This window comes from Ctenocephalides felis, unplaced genomic scaffold, assembly GCF_003426905.1.
Source record: "Ctenocephalides felis isolate EL2017-DRISC unplaced genomic scaffold, ASM342690v1 CF-g0.4_SCAFFOLD_03571, whole genome shotgun sequence".
Lineage (NCBI taxonomy): Eukaryota > Metazoa > Arthropoda > Insecta > Siphonaptera > Pulicidae > Ctenocephalides > Ctenocephalides felis.
The window spans coordinates 29473133-29495820 of NW_020539725.1; the positions used below are offsets into that span (position 1 = coordinate 29473133).

General features: G+C 28.2%; 1 protein-coding gene and 2 non-coding genes across 7 annotated transcripts in view; 1 reads left to right on the forward strand and 2 right to left on the reverse strand.

Moving 5' to 3' along the window:
• Positions 1-22688, reverse strand: part of LOC113385359 (disheveled-associated activator of morphogenesis 1) — a 340934-nt gene that overhangs the window by 116386 nt on the left and 201860 nt on the right. The gene's annotated exons all lie outside the window — the stretch shown is intronic.
• Positions 2366-2438, forward strand: Trnak-uuu. Its single transcript has one exon. It is a non-coding gene; the product is annotated as a tRNA-Lys (tRNA).
• On the reverse strand, positions 9080-9151 carry Trnad-guc. The gene has a single exon. It is a non-coding gene; the product is annotated as a tRNA-Asp (tRNA).

A 22688-nucleotide genomic window follows, 5' to 3' on the forward strand; every position in this document is an offset into this window, starting at 1 on the left:
CACGATTATAATATAGCACATTATAATAAAACCTCATTAAATTTCCTAGCTGTTAAAAATTCCTCCAATTCCTTGCCGCATTTCAATCATTGTTTTAAAAGAAAATCATATACATTACACAAACAGAATGGAGCATGCGAATAAAATAATGAGATGTTCCTAAGTGGAAAGAATCACATAAGGCGGTCCGTTATAAATGCCTCAGAGGTACCGATATGAATATTAGAATGAATATAAATCGTACACCTGTACGTATATATATTTATAAAGTAAATGTATGGATGGGTCAGTATTATTTCTTATTTGTATATGTGTGTCGAATGCGGTATGTTTACTGGGTCAATTGATCGGAGACGAAATCGATGAAGGAAGAACAGGTTGCCCGCGCTCGATTGCACATGGTCGGCGCGGATCGATGCAGATCATGGCAAGTAAATCGAGAAACAAGAATTTGCATCGGAATTTTATTTAAAAAATATTAGTAAATAATTTTCTAGAATATGTTTATAACCCAGTGGCGTATCTACTATAGTTAATATAAAAAAAACTAAAGACAAATATGGAGAAAAAAAATATAAAAATAAACTATATTAGATCTCGAGGTATTTTCCTTTTGAGCCTGGTCTGCTTCTGTTTAGGAGCCAATAATAATATTAGTAAATAATTTTATAAAAGTTGCTTACAATACTACATTTTAAAAAATCCTTCCAGCTCGCAAGAAAACTACGACAGTTTTAGTATTTTTGTAATTTTAAACTAGCTGATATTGCTTAGTTGAGCATAATAGAGAAATACTTCCAGAAGGTTCATTCAAGTAAAAAATGCTGATGTTAGTAAATTTTGCAACTGGCAACTAAACTCGATATATTTCTCATCACGTGTAAGATTTCTGGCAGAACTCATCAAAACCTGCATAAATATCTAACGAACTATTTAAATAACTTCTCTAAGTTATTATAATCATTCAAAAACTGAAATTAAATTTCTTTGAATATCTTTACGTATCAGAGAATTGTGAACATTTTGTCATACCTTAGAAAGAATGGATGTGTATGTGTGAATACAATTTTTGGTCCACGATTTTGGGCGTACGGGTCTATACGCTTTAACGTAATTTTAACTTTGCAATTCAGTTCCTATAATTATTAGAAATAAAACCCTTCATTATAACTCTCTAAACCTCTTCGTCCTATTTATAAGCTTTCATATATTGTCTATAAAATACGAACAAAAAAAGTTACAGTATTTTTAATAATATATTTGAAAACATTTAATATTCTTCGAATATTTCATTACGGTACGAGAAGTTTCAGCAATTTGCCTTATGCCACTATGCCATACACGGTGTATGGCATGATGTATGTATGATACACCACTAGTTATTAATTTATATTATAGCAGTGCTGTATAACAATATACAACAATTCTAAATTTGGGATTAGTTGCATAATTTGCAAAATGCATTTTAGAAAATTGGGGGTTAGTTGAGTAGAGATTATAAAGTAAATAAGCAAAAGTAATTAATATATTATATTGTAATTACTCCATTATAATGATTTCTATTATAACTGTTAAGATCAAAAGAGCTATTTAACATTTCGATTTAATTATCTTGTTTATATTAATTATATATAAAAAAAGATAAGTTAAACGAACAAAAAATTACATTAAAATTGCACTTTCATAAACTTGATAATATTTATTAATTTGTTTATATGAATACAAAAATGTTCAAATCAGTTTCATTAAACCTACTAGATCATAGTACTAAAAATGGTACGTTAAATATATAAATTTTATGTTTTTTATATAGTTTGATAAGAGTGAAGTCCGTATAATAAAGACAATAAAATCCAATTATTATACATTAAGTATAAGAAACTACAATTTTTTTAAAAAAAAATTCATTAATTAAAAAAAAACTCATAGCATGTTTATGCTCTATTATAAAGTAATATTATTTTGCTCTAAAAATAAACGATTTTACGAATTGATCATATATAACCTTCGATATTTGATCAACATTTTTTTAGAATCATCTCTTTAATTAATTATTTTCTACATTCTACTATTTCATTAAGTAATAGAGTATCGAGATCGCGTATACATTCGTTTCTTTGGAACTCTATTCATACATTTGTATGCAATATTTTCAAAAAAATGAATAAAATTTACATGTATAAAAACTTTTTATACAAGGCAAGAGATAATTTTAGAATCACAGATTTATAAAATATGCGAAAAGTTTGTAAATCTCTCCTATAACCCAATATAGAGTCAAATATAGAGACAAATCATAGAAATCAAATATAGAGACAGTATCCTAGACATGTTCGGCGTTAACTTATACACTGTGATTTCACAAGCCCGGATAGCTCAGTCGGTAGAGCATTGGACTTTTAATCCAAGGGTCCAGGGTTCAAGTCCCTGTTCGGGCGGTATTATTTTTTTTAATTAAATAAAATTTTTTATAAAAAAAATAACTTAGATTAACTTTTGTGACACATTAAATACTAAACCGCCTTTAAGTTACTCAACTGTGCCTTTTTTACCAACTTTCACGAATTAATATAATTATGGAACTTTTTTTTTGGTATAACAATAGAGTACTTGGTCTTAATGAACATACTAAACCATTAAAGTCTTACGGAAACTGGTTCAAATATAGAAATTGTTGATTTTTGAAAATTTGCTTTTAGAAAATACTCCGAGTTAACGTGTTCGTTCGTTTTCAATTATGTGTAATAAATCCACCCGGAATACTTATAATCACTCATGAATTAATTTAGTTTTTATTGATTAAGTTGATTTTTTTTTATTTTGTTAACCATGTTTGTTATACATTATAATTCAGGTATGACAAATTTATAAATTTGGAATAAGTTTTAGCATCGACTGCATGTAATAATAATATACATAATTTAATATTTAATAAGTTATTTAACTGCATTAAAAATCCAAAAAAGTTCATAGTTGAAATAAAATTTATGATTATATATTTTTCTTCTTATATATAATTAAAAAAAAGTTCTCAAGTATCATTTCACTACATCGTTTATACTAGAGATAATATTTAGTCTATTTTTAGACATGCTAATTAACTGCACATTAATTATGATAACTAGAAAACATTCATATAAAATAAATGAATTTCTGTATTAGTTACGCACGATATAATTCAAAAAATACGTTTTAAAATTTAATATAAAAAGCGGAAATTATTTTCAAGTTTATAAGAAGAAACAACAATTAAGTTCCTCTAAAACAGGTAAATAAACTTCGATTTGTAAATTGGCAATGAATTGCTATGCACCCATAGTGCAGTAATAAAAACGTATCGCAATAAAATCACAGTATAGATTACTTCCTCATAATATCAAGTCATAAAATCCATAATAAAAGTTTTATTACATCTATAGATTGCTAATAATTCGATGCCTTAAGAATTTAAATGAATTATATTTAAGATAAATGAACTTGGAAGACGAAGATTGGTAATTGTTTCTTGATATTTCAGGATGCTGAAGGATTCATTAAATTGTTCTTTTCAGTTTTTTCATTCTTTTGAAATTTTATCATAAAAAACAATAATACCATTGCTATTGATATGTTTTATATAAAATTGATTGTTGTTTCTTCTAATAAATTAAAAATATTTTCTGCTCCTTGTTTGTTAGATTAGAACGCATATTTCGAAAAATCTTGATTATTTAATTAACAACTATTTGAAGATTTATATAGATATTCTTCTTATATCCAGTTAATTAGCATATGTAAAAATAAACTGAATAGATATATCAAATCAAATGTGAGCGGATATATTAAGAATGTGTTCGTATTTGAGGTCTATTTTATCGGAGAATTTGCCTCTAAATTGATTTATCAAATGATATAGGTACTAAGTAATAACAATTAAAAAATCAGCAATATTTTACATAATATACTGGCCACCACTGCCTATAATATTTAACACATTTAGCTTAAATGGAAACTCAAGTTTTAACCCACCTCCTCGAACATAATATTTAATTTACTATATATATTACTGTAATAACTGTCTCGAAATAGCAATTTAATTATATTCTATCAAATTATTATCCTCTCTTATAGGATTTGATAGAAATGAGTAGGCACGTGCATTTTAGATATTTATTTGAATAAATCTCTTAGCATTTACGACCGATTAGTAAATTGTTTTGTAGGTGTTTCATAGTCGTTGATATTTTAATGCCAAACGAACAAACTTAAACGCTAAACGACATTTGTATGCTGCTCACGACTATGTATAAAATTCCAATTTCTAGAGATTTCTGAAAAATTAATTTTTATTTATCGGTAAACTGTTTATATTATTTATTTATTGCCTAATTAATAAATTTGTTTAATTAGTATTTAGTCGAAGTAACTATGTATTACCTAATAGGAATAAATAGTTACTAAATACTGCGTATGATATGTGAACTAGCATGTGAGTAAATTAAAAAAAATATATATTCCTGCAAAATTAATGTTAATTTAATGATGGGAGGTTGTCAGTTTTGTTTTCGATAAATAGTTTTGATATTATTTATTTAATGTATAATTAATAAATTTGTTTAATTAGTTTTTAGTCCAAGTAACTATTACCTAATGTTAATGCTGTGTATGGTAAAGTAAAATAACACTTGAGTAATTTTATAAAAAATGTTGTAAGAATCAATTTCATGTCAATCAATAGTAATTAAAGAATAAAAATATTAAAAAAAATATGATCGAATTGTTGGTCATTAGAATCTTAATATAAAACTATTTTTGTGAAACACAGTGCATTAGAAAAATTTAAGAATTGATTATAAATTTTTTTAGTTTTATCCAGTGAAGAAGAGTCAAATTGCGACTGGAAACGTATGAATATCTATTAAAATTATTTTAAGAAACACATCTTAGTTTTTTTTCTCATTTTAATTTGTCTACATAGATAGCTGTTTAAAAAGTTTTTGTTTGTTGATCAAAATAATTATTGCCTTAAGAAAAAAATAACACATATAACTTAATCTATTCCTCATCATGTGTAATCAATCAGACGACATAATTTACCAGAAATTCATTGATGAACACCATTAAATTAAATATCAAATTATATCAAAAATAAGTGAAAATAGTAAAAATAAAAAATAAATGAAAATAGTAAAAATAGATTTGCGTATTTATGAAACAATATATGTGCCATTGTCAGCATGTTTCCTATCTGATTGTGAGTTATTGTTATATTTCTTGTAATATTAAACTGATGTAACTCAATATAAAACACTTGTATGCATTAAAATTTATATTTAAATTAATTTATTGAATTCAATTTAGAGGTTGAGCTCTTTTGTACATACTCGATTTTGATTTTCTGTGAAGAGCAATTACAAAATTTGGTTTAGTTACCTATAGTTTAATTGTTAGTCAATACAAATAGGTTTGTTCTTACAGTTATAACTGTAAGAACAAACCTATTTGTATTGACTAACAATTAAACTCTAATCAAAAATACAAACGCCTACTCAATACATAATTGAGTCGGTCTATTTGTAGAAAGTAGCATTATTACAGTAACAATTACTAGTTGCATTGTTAATATGACTACTACTATTAATCAACAAACGCACAAATTTATATTTCCAATTAGAAGTTCTAAAAAATACGCCGAAGCTAAATTACCGCATTCACAGACGATTTGACCCATTGACACGGTTGTCTTTATCCAAACTCATCGGCGTAATGCATTGAATATTAAAATGCATAATATTTGTTCAAACAGTTCTAAAATGCGGTCAGCTTGTGTAACTTTACGACTTTTGTTATATCATACTAAATGCTAATAGTTATATCAATGACGATAATTTTTATCCAAACGATACGTAACATTTCCAGCTCTGAAGTTTCCCTATTTCTGATAACGCATTGATCTCTCAACATTTAACTAATTTTATTACTTGTTGAATTACTCTAAAGCTATAAAATATGTCATAAAACGCAATCAATATGGGTACTGAATAAGTTATAGGTCAATTCAATGTGAAATGATTGGGTTTTAATAGCATTAATTTATTAAGAGTATTCATCGGATAAATTTTTAAATTGCGATTTGAAAGGTTGAGTTTTATAGTATAAGGAGTAAAAGTGTGTAAATCTACGATATAGTAATATTTAATGTCAAATTTTATAGCTAACTTTCATGTACGTACACCCACTTTAAAATATAGAAACTCACACACACACTTGTATAAATTAGGTATGTTTATATATAGACATTTAATGCAGAACCTCGTTAAGACAATCATGTTTAGTACAAAATTCCGCATAACACGCCACTCTATGCCGGTTCCTACACTGTAAAACGCGTTGTTTCTCACCCTAATAAAACGTTTCCCCGCTTAAGACGCATTTTTGACCTGGTTGTCAAAAAATCATCTTGAATTTCCTGTATATATCTCGTAAATTCTGTGACATAGTATAAATATGTAAACTAGTTGAAAGTTGCATGAACTTCCCGATATGTGAGAATAATCGATCAATGATATTTTTTTTACCTGTCTACCTGTCTACATTTATTCTCGTCTTATTCTACACCAGTCTACCCGACTCTACCTATAATAGTCAACCTGTCTAGCTATTTAAATGTTCACATTTTTACTTTTCCTACCATCTCAATACCTGTCTACCTGTCTACTTGTCGATCAGGCTACCTGTATATCAAACTACCAGTTTATCTGCCTCTTTGTATTTCCTTTTCTACTTAATTATCTGTTTTCCTGCCTACCTGTCAATCAGTAATAACTGCTTACTTGCTTATTTGTCTATTTTTTTTACTTTTCTGCCTGTTTACCTGTCTACCTATTCACCCAAAGTTGATTTTATAAAATGGTGATCTTAAAGTGATTTTTTGGTGATCTTATGTTGATCTTATTGGTGATTTATAGCGGCAAAAAAAAATCGGACTGTAACTGTAATAAATATGATCAACATTCATAAGGTTTATTAAAATTGAAATCAACCATAAATGCATGTATTTATAATGAAGCATTCCGATTAATACAAGTAAGGAAAATCTTATTTTTTGTAACAGTGATTAATATGCCTCCACAATATCAATTTATATAGTTTCTAGTTCTATTTCTGCAATTAGTACGTAATTAGTAGAGAAACGATTTCTGCATTTTAAAATAAATCTAAGTCTTTTTATTTCGAAATAGTTAATTTCTTCGCAGAGAACAAGAATATAAAGATTCGTTGTTCTGTGGCCATCGGGTATAGGCCAGTATAGAATAGACTTTCACAAATGTCGAATCATGTGCCTATAGATTGATAGTTCATAAACACGTGATGCTTCTAGCTAAAAGCAAGAATTAATCTATACGAGAAACCGTTTTGCTCAGAGCAAGAAAATTTAATAATGTAACATAGTGTTAGGACACTACTGACAAAAGAAGCAATAATAATAAGTCTGCAGTTAGTATTCAAAAATTTATTATATTTTGTAAGATTTATGCAGATACACACCCCAATATTTCTGACTGCATTGAAGCAAATTATTACACTGACCCGCCTTAACCATTGGATTATCTCGATACATTTCAAAAGGACTTAATATAATAAAAATATTAAATAAAATATTATAGACTTATGAGTACGCAAATATAAGTACTCGAATAAGCCTATGATATTTAAAAGGTTTGTTTTATCTAACAACTTTCATAAAAATTTCAGACGTGTTAACCTTACACTCTCCTTGTAAATTATTCTCAGCTAATTATTTTGTTCTTAAAATAGTATAAAATAAATCCCAAAACTCTACGAAACAATTTGTTTAATTTTATGAATTAAATAATGTGTTAATTTAACCTAATTCTATAAATCAAATTATTGTATCAAAAATAGTTTTAGCTAAAAGTACACCTATAGCAAAACTAACTTTTCATTTGTAGCGGAAAAGAACTAGCTTAAATCAATTCGAAAAATTATTTGCAAATTTATTTATTTATTTATTTACATATATACATTATTTTCATATCTCAGTCAGACAGAGGTGCCTGGTATGAGAGATTATGAAAAACAGTTTTAAATAACACAATAATAAATTTAAAAACAATAATCCTAAGAAATAATTATAATTAACTTATAATTTTGGTAAATGCCGTACAAATTACAATGTGGAAACCTCCAGATTACTAAATCATTCATATGACCATTTATATGCAATCGAAAACGATCTATTAGAAAATGACTTTTTCTGTTTTATATTAATTTTAGTTAAAAAAAACAAACGCATAAAATGAATAGGTGAAATCGAAAGTAAACGTAGAAAATTAATAAATAAATTTCACTTAATATAATTAAATATATATGTGTGTATTAGTGTAAATTATTTTTCAAAAAGTATCAATTAAACTATGTAAATATGTAACCGGTTTATAAATTGATTACTAGCAAAGTTAAAGTACTTATTGCTATAATATGCAAAGCCTATATAAGGAAAAAGAACTCTATCTTCAGTACGAGTCGACCATCGACTCGACCATCAACGACTGGAAGAATATGAAATTTAAATCCTATATATCCTTTAAGCATGTGTTATATTCAACCAAATTAAATAAAATGATTTATATCGACGAGCAAGATACATTAGTAAGAATCGGACAACACTAATTCTCTGGCAATTCCAAAATTAGACGATTTGCATATAAACGCTAATCATCAGCAGCGTTCTTATAAGAGCTCGCTTGTCATGTACGACGTTCAACTTGTTTTTCCGTATGAGTTTGTTGACTTTTCCGAGTGTTAGATGTTATTTGTATAAATAAATACATTATTAATTGCAGTCAGTGTTCCTTATTTGTGCTTCTGAAGTCAATTCCTTCCTCAGTATCCATTTTAAATACAATAAGCTATTCCGAAAGGGTCTAATCAACCCCATCCTTAACAAAATGAGCCTGTAAAGCTTTGATTAGTTTAGAAATAAAAAAACGTTATTGTTTCTCGGGGTTGCGTAAGAATGTAATTTGAAAGGTCCTTTTATATAAAATTCAGTCATAAAAAGGATAAAAAAAATATCCTCCCCGGCGGGGAATCGAACCCCGGTCTCCCGCGTGACAGGCGGGGATACTGACCACTATACTACCGAGGACTTGGCAGATCGTGATTACAGTGCGTAGTCAACGCGGATGAATTATGCTTACGGTGAAGTAGCATAGCATTAGTTATCATAGAATAAAGGTAGAATAATTTGTTTAAGTAAATGTATTTAAAATATATTTTTTTTATTTTTTCAAAACAAATTTAGTCAAACTATTTCATGCAGAACTTAAATATAAATTGTTTAGAGTTACGTTTCCGTATATTTACAACCAGTCAGGAAAGGCAATCAGAAATGTTGGTAACTAAAGTGCAAAGACTAGGTTCCCTTTGTACTCGGATGCCGCCGCTCCGGCGGCAAATTCATATAAATCTCGCTATTTGCGAGTGGAAAGGGTTAACCTAGTGGTAGGTTGGAAAATATATAGTTGTAAGTGAGTATACCTCAATTTCAAAAAAATATTTAAAGTGTATGAATGAAAAATGAAAATATGTCATGCTATAATTTTATTAGACACTCTTTTAGAATGATTTATCTAACATTAATTTTAGATTAATAAATAAAATTGCGACATTACATATTTTAATTTTACCAAATTAATCAGAAGTTTGTAATAATATTAATGCAATCATAAATTATGAAGAATTAAGTGCAATATTAAACTGTTGCTACCATAGTGAAGAAAAGAGAAAATTAATAACTCTATTGATCAAATAGTGTTACAATAGTGTTTATCACTAATTACAATAGTGGTTAACACTAAATCCTACTTTTGCATTAAAAATATAATATTTTATTCCTTTTTTATTCACAAAGTATTGAAAAGCAAGAGATAAATCGGAATATTACACACAATGTGTATGTATAAAACAGTTTAAACTAATGAATTTTCTTAACAATTAATTTTAAGTACTTTGCAAAAAACTTAATAAGAATTCCTTATATTGATATGATAACACACAAAAAGCAATACGTGACATCACATACTATCTCTTTTTTCATTATAATTAGTCAAAATTTGCTATAAAAGTATTAACAATAGTAAAAAGTATTGCATAAAAGGGGTTATAAAATAATATTATTATAAAAAAGTTTATTTCAATGTGTCTGATTGAAAATTTCACAACTGATTTTATACTATTCTATAATATATTCATCTCTTCAAATTTCTACCTTTTATTTTACTTAGCGAATTAAATTTTGTCATATTTTTATGCAATGATATTTATTAACATTAAGTATTAAAATTAAGAAAAATTAAAAAAGTTTGAGTTAACTGTGATGTAATATTCTCATGCATTTAAACGCTCCAACAACAAAACTAAGTAAGGCAAACCGTTTGCGCTAATAATATATCATATTACTTATTTATAGTTATCGTCTTCAATTGCCTTTACGTTATATTTATTTCAAAAATATATTTATTTTCATAAATGCGTGTGCATGCACATGCAGCAGAATATACTATAATATTAACTTTTCATCATTTCCTATCCACAATTCGTGCATGAAATTATTACATATCGCGGATAGCTGTTCTTTCGTTGCTGATAATCTATAATTCTGATTCGGAATAATCGTCGAAACGGTAAATCTGAGGTGCACTTGGATAATAAAAATGTATAAACTGCGTAAATAGATAGGGAGTCGTTTTACAATATACAAAAGACAAGAGTATCAATTTACAAAAGGTGACCTGCAAAGATATTCAAAAAGTATAAGTAGTAAAAGTTCAAGAAGTAAAATTTTCAAAAGTATCAACATATTCAAAAATCTATTTTGAAATATATATATTTTTGAAAATTTTCGGTACGGATAGTTTCAATAATTTGCCTTAAGGCACGGTGTCATGCACCACTTGTTGTAAATTGTCTTAAGGTAGAGTAGCACTTACACAACGAAAACAAAATTTAACTAGGTACAAATTACACCTAGTTAAATTTTGTTTTCAATTTAATCAGAACAACTGAAACAACTCACAAATTAGAGGATTCGAGAGAGAAATCGATTGTCATCTTTCTGTGATAGTAGTACGATGAAATTGATAGGTAAATGATGTTACTGTAACAATATAATACTAAATAATTTTCATATGAGATGCTGGCTCTCTGTCTATATATTTTCAGAACAATAGAAACTTCGACAAATGATTCTATACCATAAAATGCACTCAAATGACGCGATTGTGAACATAACAATCGGTTGCGGTCTTGAACTGAATTACAGATTCACAATTCCAATTGTAATTTTTCTTTAGCGCGATATGCTATCAATTTGCAGTTAGTTCAACTGTGCACAATATAATTAACGTGGAATTAATTAGAGATGTTCTCTGATACAAAATTATCACATAATTTGCTTGACCAGCTGAAGCGAACATATAGAGGAATCACATCGTTATAATAATATATGTACATTTAATTCTATATGTACACTGTCAAAGCCGAGCTTGATGGTAAATTAGATAAAAGTTCAGGTGTATACTGTATATATCTGTGTATACACACCCATAGATAAGTCCTCATAGGTTGGCGTTACATAGAAAGAAGGAAGGTCAATGACACTAATTAGGAGAAAAGTAAAACTAAGAGAGAATGATAGCATTCTAGATCTTCCCCCCATGAAGTAATGCCTAAGGGCTGTTCTCGTAGGGATAAGGGACAATAGAAAAGCAGAAATTTCATTCGGTATTGAGACCAAGCCAAACATCTGATGTACAGAAATAGGTATATTGGTTTTTGCTTGAAAGTATAGGTAGCAATATATTTCCAAGTAAAAAATAACCTTTACCGGCATTGTTGCATCCAATAAAAACTGATCAGTACTACAACAAGCTTCTTGTATACAAAGTCGTCTTAAAACCAATCTGGACTTACGGCCTTTTTCTCTGGGGTAGTGCCAGTCGATCTAATATAAACAGCTTACAGAGAGCTCAAAACAAGATCCTCAAAAAAATACTGGAGGCTCCCAGATATGTACCTAATTGGCTTGTTCATCAGGATTGCAACATACAAACAATAGCGGAAGAAATTAGTAGATTTGCTGCGAAATATAAGTCAAGATTGAAGAACCATCCAAATGAACTAGCAAAGGACCTACTTTCTGCGAAGAATAGTTATATATTTAGTATAGTGCTTGTAATTATTCTCACATATTTATATTTATTATCTGCTTGCAATTATTATCGCATATTTATATTTATTATACTAACTTGAAATACTACCAATGAGTAGTATTTTAAAAACTTATTTAATAACTAATCACAACAATTACTGAATGCCTTCTCAGGCAGTTGTAGTTTAGATGGAAATAAAAAAAAATCTACTAATAAATTTAACTAAAAAAAGATAGACCAAACGTTGGATTGCTATCTAAAACCACGTCATTCATAAGACACTAAACCAGTTTATGGAACTATTAAGTTCTGATTATTGCCAATTATATAAAAAGCTTTATTTAATTCATTTGCTGAAGAAATTGATACGAATGCTTTTCACATGCAAACACAAATATCATTCTCCTTTCATTCTATCTACCGGAAATAGCATATGAGAACATCTCCCAGTTTGCTGATCGAATGTAGATCTGTTCAATGGCTCATAAATATTCGCATTTAACTATATATCACAACGAATCAATTATGAACATGTCATTTTTTTATACAAAGGTCAAATAATTATCTCAATCGAAGATCGAACTGAGCACTTGCAAAGATTCAATTAAAAGCGTTCAGTCGAGGAACAAAAGCGACGATGGCTAACTGAGAATTGGAGATAAAATAATCGATGAGGAATTGATCGTTGATGGATTTAATTAATGGAACAGATTGCGAAGTTAGATAAGTAAAATTAATATAGTTGGTGTTATTTATGAGTAATAAAATTAAAAATCGAAATACTGCAGATACTGCGTCGTTTGTAAGTAAAATTCATTGCTTCGGTCAACCGATACCGCAGATACTGTGTCGTTTGTAAATAAAATTCATTGTTTCTGTCAACCAATTAAAATAATAATATTATCATTTGTCAAAATTAATGTACTGTATTATTTATATTATTATTATTGCATTCTTTGATATATCTTAATAGCTTTTTGCCAATAATAATGCCGTCATTACATTTGCTTACAAAATAATTAGCATATATATCTACTTTTAAACATACTCGTAACTAGCCAGGAAATTAATATTTCTAGAGCTATCATCTGTAAATATTAATGTTCTTTTTAGAATCAAATTGTGGTACGTTGTTTTTCGCTAGTTTTTCCCTTATTCCTTATGTTCGAACGTATTTTCGTTTTATTATAGTGGCCATGAAGATGACAACCTTCAGGGCATTAAGCTTTACACGGAATGTTTCTTACCCCTGGTAGAGGGGGTAACGGAGTATTTTAATTGAATTAGTTGTTCACTTCTAAAAGTAAAGTCCGCAAAACAACATGTATAATGAATAACCAATAAATATATTTTCTTTCATTATAACTTAGTAACAAATCAGTGATTGTAATTAGAACTGCAACAAATACATAATATACAAACAAATCAGAGTTTAATACAGTCCACAGCTACAAGAATTGAATTGAACTCATGAACAGGCAACGTGTAACTGCCCATGTGAAAAACAATAAATTTCTAAATAATATATTTGAAATTTATCCCGCAAACACTAAGCAATTGGCTTATTTGAAGTCAAACGGAAGACCAGCCGGAATCATTGGTATGTCACCAAATCGCCAGCAATTTTTGATTGAATGGTGAAATTCAGTGCGTGTACATCATTATTCTTTGCGGCAAGAATTGTTCGTTGACTTAACGAAGCATAATTCTGATAGTTCTCACTAATGTCATTACTCAAATTTTTAATTACGGTGCGTGAAGTTCCAGCAATTTGTATTAAGGCACGATGCACCTCTAATTTTCTTAGCTATAAACCTTGTGGAGCCCGAGACCTTTCCAACGAATGCAAAATTGTTGAAATCGGTTCGTGCGTTCTGGAGTTATTTCGTCAGGAAGGAAAACCCGACTTATTTTTATATATTGTATATATATGTGTGTGTGTGTGTGTTGTGTTTCATTAATAGTTCACGATTTCATAAAAATGAATTGTTTTTCAATTTTCACCAGAGTTTTTATAATGAAACTCCTTATAAAACTTTATAAAAAAACATTCAAAATCCCGTATCAAATATCGATAATGAATAGAAAACAATAGTTAATGGCAAGATAAAATTCATTGTTGAATTAGAATTAGAAAACACATTATCAAACAATATAACAATAACCATTGATAGATATAATAGATCCATTGAACTTTGTTTAGGAAACCTCACATTTCAATTTTCAATGAGAGAACGATAAGAAAGCTGTTGATTTTCAAGTATTGTTCTACACAGTTTTAAATGATTTAAATTGCTTTGCAGATTGTCGTATAGAATAATTTCCATGTGAAAACTACGTCTGATATAATGTGATGAATGGGAGAGTTGATACACAAATTGTAAAAATAGCTATGTTAAAGTATAAATAAATTGTATGTTTGATTTCTTCACATGTTCAAAGCAAAAAGTATTTAGATACATATATGCTGATTTTGCTAAGTTACATTTTTTGATAAAGTTCTGAATTGAACTTACATTCGATGATGTATGAAATTGCATCAAAATTATCAAAAAAGCTACAAGAAATTTGTATAACTTTTTTTTGTTTTTAATTTTTCTTCACGATATCATGAACATTATCAACGTTTATTAATGTCAAGTAATTTGAACATAAATATTTCAACTTCTTTTTTAATGAGGTACTTAAGAATAGAGCTGTGAACCGGAACCGGGTCCATCGCGGTTCCGGTTCTGGAACCGGTTCTGGAACCGGTTCCCAAATTTTGGGAACCGTCAACGGTTCCATTTTTTTTTTTTGTTGCATTTAGTCACCAACAATATTTCATTTTTATATCCTATATTGTTTTTTCCAATTCTAATTAATTTTAACACAACATTTCAAATATTCAAATGTAATAACTCAAGACATTATTTATTTTCATTTCAAAACTTAATTTCGATTTAAAATTAATTAACTTAATCGGATTAAGAAGTTAACCTATTATTACTTACGCGAAGGAGTACTTTGTTTCAGCCAGAAAATCTGACTAGATATTATTATGCTAATAAGTCGTTCTGTATTGTTAGAGACAACATTTGCCGTAAGTGTCATTTTGCCTTAAGCAGGACTTCTAATACCGTACTAAAATCTGAAAATTTTTAAAAAGGCAGGTCTAGCGCTTTCGGTGATCCAATAAAAGAAAGTAAAAGAAAAGTCATTTGGCGGACGAAATGATCATTAGACATATGCACATCAAATTATCGGATATTTTATAAATAATAGGAACAAATTGTGTTTTGGACAAATATCTATGGGTTCCGTACCAATGTTTATCCGTTTGACTGCGACGCGGCGCTCACACGCTTAGATATTTTGTTTCTGCGCAGCTAACGTATCGCGATTAATTTGAACAAAGTGCAAAATACTTATTAAATCTAATCTTTAAAAAAGGTGTTTTTTTTTCAAAAGTTTTACCTTCTCAAAAATCTGTTTTTCAAAATTATTTTTTTTTTTTAATTAATTTTAGGAACGGGATGTTCCAGCAATTTGCCTTAAGGCACGATACCATGCACTACTAGTTTACCTTTCACTTTCTCACAAACTGAGCTGGTCCGCCGAACGTAGAATCATGAGAATTATCAGAAAAGTGCATAATTGTTCGTTCAACTTTTTCTTAAAAATCATCTAAATATATTTTGAATATTTAAAAACCATTCGAAAAATTTGGGAATGTACTGATTAGTTTTGGCAAAGATTGGACGGGTATTTTCTTCGTAATTAATCGTTTAAGTCAATTTATTAATTTTGGTTAATAACCGAATATAAAGTTAACCGAATATGTACACTTAACTCATATGCAATTGTACACAGAGCCGTGCCTGGGTACGGAAAATAACATAATAGGAAAATATCAAATATGTTCTCGACTTGTAATTTTTATGTTTTCTCTACGTTTCTAGTCATTCTGAATCGTTCGAGACCAAATTTGTAAAAAAAAGTATGTATATGAGCCGATTTAAAATTTAAAAGTCATTTGGTGTAACTAGATAACGACTACCGTCTGTCAGTTTTGTGCAACAATCGGCCAAACCGTTTCTAATCAACAGAAAAGTCTATAAATTTTTGTACATGTTTTAGCCAAAAATCCTGCATTGTTTTTAAACATTCAGAAACTGAAAGATATCATTTGGAAATCGTGCTGATTAGTTTTAAGAGATCTCGGACGCATCGTTTCTTGGTATTTAATTGTTAAATATTCATATTAATATATTTTTACGATGATATTTGGCGATAGAGATCATGATCTCAAATATAACTAAATATTTCGACCTTACAAGTCGTTTTAATTTTCAAAATATTATCACAGTTTGAAAAAATTAGCAGCACTTTTTTACGTGAAGCAAAATTTCATCTTTAGTCGACGTTTTTTTTTTAAATGCGCAATCTTATTTGAAAAATCGATCAAATTCAATAAGCACTCGTGCTGGTTACTCTTGCTTCAAGATCGGCCGAGCCGTTTCTTTAGGATTATCAAAAGTGACAAATTTTTCGTCCACGTTATAGTCTAAATTTGTGAATCGATTTTGAAAATCCAAAAACCATTACAAAGGTACTATTTGAGAATCGTGCTGATTAGTTTTTGTCAATGATCCGTCGAGTCGTTTCTCAGTTATTGATTAACAAATTTTTTTGGCGATTTTGGATCCTGTTCTTAATGAACATACTACACGTTTTTTTCTTGTCCAATAATATTTAATTTTGAAACCATTTATAAAAAATAACTAACATGTTTAGAAAATTTGTACAAAATTGAATAATCTGCGACAGTTTTTCACATTGCAATGCACTCATAAATTAATATTTTGTTTATAGTTAAGTAGATTATTTACACGTGTTCAAAAATTCATGCAGCTTGCTTTAAGGCAAAGTTACACCTTACACCAAGTTTATACTTTTACTTTATACACTTATTAATAATTTGGAAACAAAGCTTTCAAAAGCCGCTTTTTAATACGATTTCGCTTTTAATACGGCCGCCTTCGGCTGATTTTGACTACGGTCGTCTTTTAACTCAGCGGAGTTTCAATACTGCGGATGAATTCAGCGGACTTTCAATTTGGCCGCCTTTTAATTCAGTGGACTTTCAATGCGACCGCTTTTTGTTATGGCCGCTTTTCGTGTATGGCCGCCTTAAATTTTTCATTTTTTGATTTGACCGCCTCTAGGCCGCCCTAAAAGGCGGCTATTTGTATTTGGGCAGAAAGAGAGAGCGGCGCTTCTGCTAATGCTTGAAAGAGACAGAACAAGCGTTGAACAGCGGCACGAAACGCGTGCCACGTGCGAAGAATTTTTTGTACACAGGCGAAGCAGATGTGTGTGCGTGTAGGCAACAATTTAAAAATTCAAAAGATAATTATCGACAATATTTTGTCAAGCGCAAATTTATTTTTACATATTTAATTATTTTCGATATAACTGCAGCTAATATTGTATTCGTATTGCCTATATCTAATATGTCTATGCATGGAACTATATAAAACACAAAGTTAAAAATATAAGTAGATATATTATAACATATGATTAATAATTTCGGAAAGTAGATTTTGCAAAATAGTATTTTAATTTATTCCACACCGATTCTACAAAATAAAAAAAAACATATTTTCCACTCCGATCGAGCAATACAAATCCGAAAAATATTTAAAAAAAATTAATTTTGGAAATGATTTCAATAAAACGTATAAAACAATACGCGACTTATCAAACAGATGCGACGATTGAAAGAGTCTTTATATATTACGAACAAATATTCATATTATTTCATTACACTCATCCTGTCGATTGTTTAATTTTTAATAATTGTTTTGATGAAAATTTTAAATTGATACTTGTTTCCCGAATTTTTATGAAATTTGCTTGATTTATTCTCGATTGATCCATATGAAGAAAAATTTGAATTCATTAAATTGATATACGGTCTCTGAAACAAATATTTGTTTATATGAATGATTATAATAACATTTTATAATAACAGTTATTATAAAATTATTATATTAACAGTAAAAAGCTATACATTTTAAAATATTTCATACTAAAATATTCAACAATTATAAAATGTTATTATAATAACATTTTATAATAACAGTTATTATAAAATTATTATATTAACAGTAAAAAGCTATACATTTTAAAATATTTCATACTAAAATATTCAACAATTATAAAATGTTATTATAATAACATTTTATAATTGTTGAATATTTTAGCATGAAATATTTTAAAATATATAGAATTTTACTGTTATTATAATAACATTTTATAATAGTTGAATATTTTAGTATGAAATATTTTGAAATATATAGCTTTTTACTTCTGAAAATTAAACATTGTTATATGTATTCTTATGTCTTTAGCCCATAAATATTAATTTTAGTGACTTCTCCAAATCATACTTTGACACTTGTTTTTAGAAAGACCACCAACAATTTTCAATAGAACACCCGACTACGCAGAAAAGGCGTACTCTAAAACAAGTAAGAGCAACCCGCGGCCCGCGGGCCGCATGCGGCCCGCCGGGTGTTTTTCTGCGGCCCGCCAAGCGTTTCTAAACTAGAGATTATTTTTCCAGATAATTTATCAAATACGTCTGTAAAGGCTAATTTTTTTGTCAGTTTAACAATATTGCAAGAAAAATCGAGAACTTGTCCGAGAACATAGCAATAACGCATTTCCAAATTTAAAATAATTAAATAAGTAAATCTTATGAAGTCGCGAGGGTTGAATTATGGTAAATTTAAAGAATTCCTGAAGAATTTAAAGCGTGTATATGGCGATGTCCTTTTTGATACCAAAATTCGTTAGCCTAATAGTAATGCAATGCTTAAAGAAGTATATGACCCAAATGACAAACTACAATTGTTTTGGATATGAAAGAAGAGCATAGCATAACATAATACAAATATGGATGTTAGTATTTTAGCGTTGCATTGGGTAAATTATCAATGTGTTTTTGTGTTAGCTGCCCCTTTCATTTATATACTACATATTTGTACATTCAGAATTAGCTAGCCATTTTTTATACTAATGATTTTCTAAAAATAGTTCGCCGGGTCAGCTAGTATATATATTAAACCCGTGCGGCCCGCCATGAAATTTTAAAATTGAAATTGGCCCGTGGATGAAAAAGGTTGCTCGCCCTTGCTCTAAAAGTACGCTTCTGCTTTGAAATCTTTAGATATATATGTATTAGTACATTTACTAATATTATGATCATAAGGTCCACTTTCACAATGTTCGGTGCAAGAGTCGAATTACATAATGGGAAGAGCTTGGGTAACAAAATAAATATATGTATGTGTTGGCATAGTATGAAATTTTTATATTTCTATGAAGTTAACAATTTAGAAATTAACTTACTTTTTATGAAATAGACTATTTATTTCAATTAAACTAAGGCGTTTTGTTGTAATACTTTTAATAAAATATTTTTTAATACTATATGCAGCCAGTTTTGTAAATTCTCCTGATCAAAAGAAACCGCCTCTTGCTATGGATATCGAAAACTTTAATTGAGAAACTAAAAACTAAAGAAACTGAAAATATGCTTCAAAGTAATTAAAGTTATGTTTATTTTTGTAAGTTTTTAGAATATATTATTTTTTAAGTAAGTTTTTCATTATGCTGCAGTTGTTTAATTATTTTTAATTTTTAATTATTACTAACAATTTGTATAAATTAATTTATATGTAAATATATACAGTGATATATATATATATAAATATGTTGAAAGTGTTTAAATTTGATGTTGAAATGTATGATTAATTATACATATATCTATTTATATATATGGTAAATTTTTATAATTTTGATGTTGATATATATATATAAATATATATATATTTATATATATTGTTGGGCGCCGATTAGCTTTTCTCTTCATCAACCAATTTCGTTAGATGTTATTGTAATATCATAATAATTTCAAATTAAACACAATATTTTTCATGTATACTTTTATTTTCCCGTTCATTAATACATTGAGATGCTGTCGTCTATACGAAAATTACACAACTTTAATTCCATTTTGGCTTTATATAACCTTTTATTTAGAAGAGGGGCTTACTCCTTTTAGGATATGATAAACTAAATTCATTTATATGTGTGAGTGCAAATTATGTGATTTCCCGATCGAAATTCATAGGAATTAATGCGTCGTATGCAGAGAATCACGTACGCATTAAGAAAAAGTTCATGGATCCCATTTCTGATTATAATACTTTTGTTACTCGATATGAGTTTAATACAATGTAACGAGTTCTTGGGATGAATACAATGTTGAGAAACTGAGAATCAGATATGTGCGTAGCTTATATTATAGTTAGTAATATATTAGTTATAGTTAAACCATTGGGTCGCAACAATATATATATATATATATATATTATATTATATACAGTGATATCCCGCCTTACGAGCTTAATTCGTTCCGTACCCACACTCGCATTTCGAATCGTATATCATATCTCGATGCAATTTTCTCTATACAAATACATTGAAATGCCATTAATTCGTTCCAGGACAGTGTTTTTTTTATTAATAAAATGGATTGAAACATTTATTTCTAAGATCAAATATATATATTATCCAAAAATATAGCAAGTTACTAAATAAAAAATAACTTAATTATTATTATATTAGTTCTTGCGTTTGAATAAACTATCTAATCATGATTCTATAAATATACTATCTCATAAAAAATCGTGATTATACAAGTAAATATTTTTTAACGGCATAAGAAGCAAAAGAGATCGAACGCTACTTTTTACATTAACATAAATAATCACAATGGGTGTGAATTGTTGTATCTGACAAACAAGAATAATGAAACAATTAATATTAATTAATTGAAATTTTTGACTATAAACAATTGACACTAATATTTTTTATGCAACTTCATATACAAAAATCCTATTAAATGAATCTGCTTCATTCACACTCTTATAAATTTACAGAATCTGGCGGTCTTGCTAGCGGCATCGCTTCTTTGGCGGCGCGTATCACGAATTTTGTTCGTATATTGAAGCAAACGAACCGCGCCTTTGAAGGCTCGTATCTCAAAAAACAATACATTAATATATGTATCTAGTTTTTTTACCAAATATTTTCGTATAAAAAAATGGTTGACTCTTACAAAGCGGCGTACCGAGATGTTCGTTTTTCCCGTTTTGAGTATAAAGTTCACCTATATTTAAATAAAATTTTGGGTAATAGAAGCAAAATGTACAACCTTTCGCATGTTTACATTATTTTTAATAAGATAATTAAATTTATTATATTTCTTTAATAATTTTAATTTTATAATATTAATTAGTTATAATTTTAATTTAATAACAAATCGTATTATTACTATAATAGCTCTAATTATGATTATTTTGCTGATTTTAATGAAGCAACAGTTTTTAAAAAGTTTAAATATGATTTTAATTTCGTAATATGTTTTCAGTTAAAGTCACACTTAAATATTACGGTATAGATTTTTTGTGCATTTTGTTTCAAATTTTCTTTACCTACCACAACCCCCGAGTAATTCTTGGATGTCTTTAGAATTCCTAAATGAAAGATTTGTCTCAAGTGCTTCAAGGATCAGTTTCTTACAGACGTTTGAAGAAAATACACGCAATTGGCTATTATTAAAGTTCATTTTAGAAATATATTTATAATTATACTTCTAATTTTGAAACTTTTAAAGTTAAAGTAAAGCATTTATTTTCAATTAATCTTTTGTGATTATTTAAATTTATTAATCTTTTTGTACCGACAACAAATTATAATGATGAATCAACAAAGTTCAGTTTGGTGTTATTTTAAAAAAATATCGGTTGATACCGCAGAATGCAAGTTTTGCAAAAAACAATTGAAGTGCGTTGGAGGAAGTACTAGCTCAATTCGTAAACATTTGAAAACTATTCATAGTGTTTTCGATATCGAGAAAAGCTCTTCCGGAACTTCTTCAACTTCTAGAAAGCGTCAAAGGTAAATAATTTATCAGATTTTAATATTCCATCAATATTCATTTACTAATTGAATCCTTTTGTGACAATCAAGTGTAAAAGTTTTATAAAATCTAATTTGAAACACAATTTTATTAATATCAGCTTATACTGTTTTTGCATAACATATTTTCAGACACAGTGCCAATTACAGCCCCTTTTTGTATTTGATTTTTCATTACATGTGTTACTTTTCAATACTAAATAGAAATATTAAATTTTTCACAAATTGTTTTAAAACCCATAGTTGGTATGACTATAGTTATTAATATAAGTAGTACTAAACATTAAGTATAGAGGTTTCAGAAACAGAGAGATTTTTGCATTTTATATTAGTTATCCAACACTATACTTATATAGTTCTGAATAACTATAGATATTCCGAACTATATAAGTACATATACTTATATAGTTTTGAATAACTAATGTAAAATGCATAAAT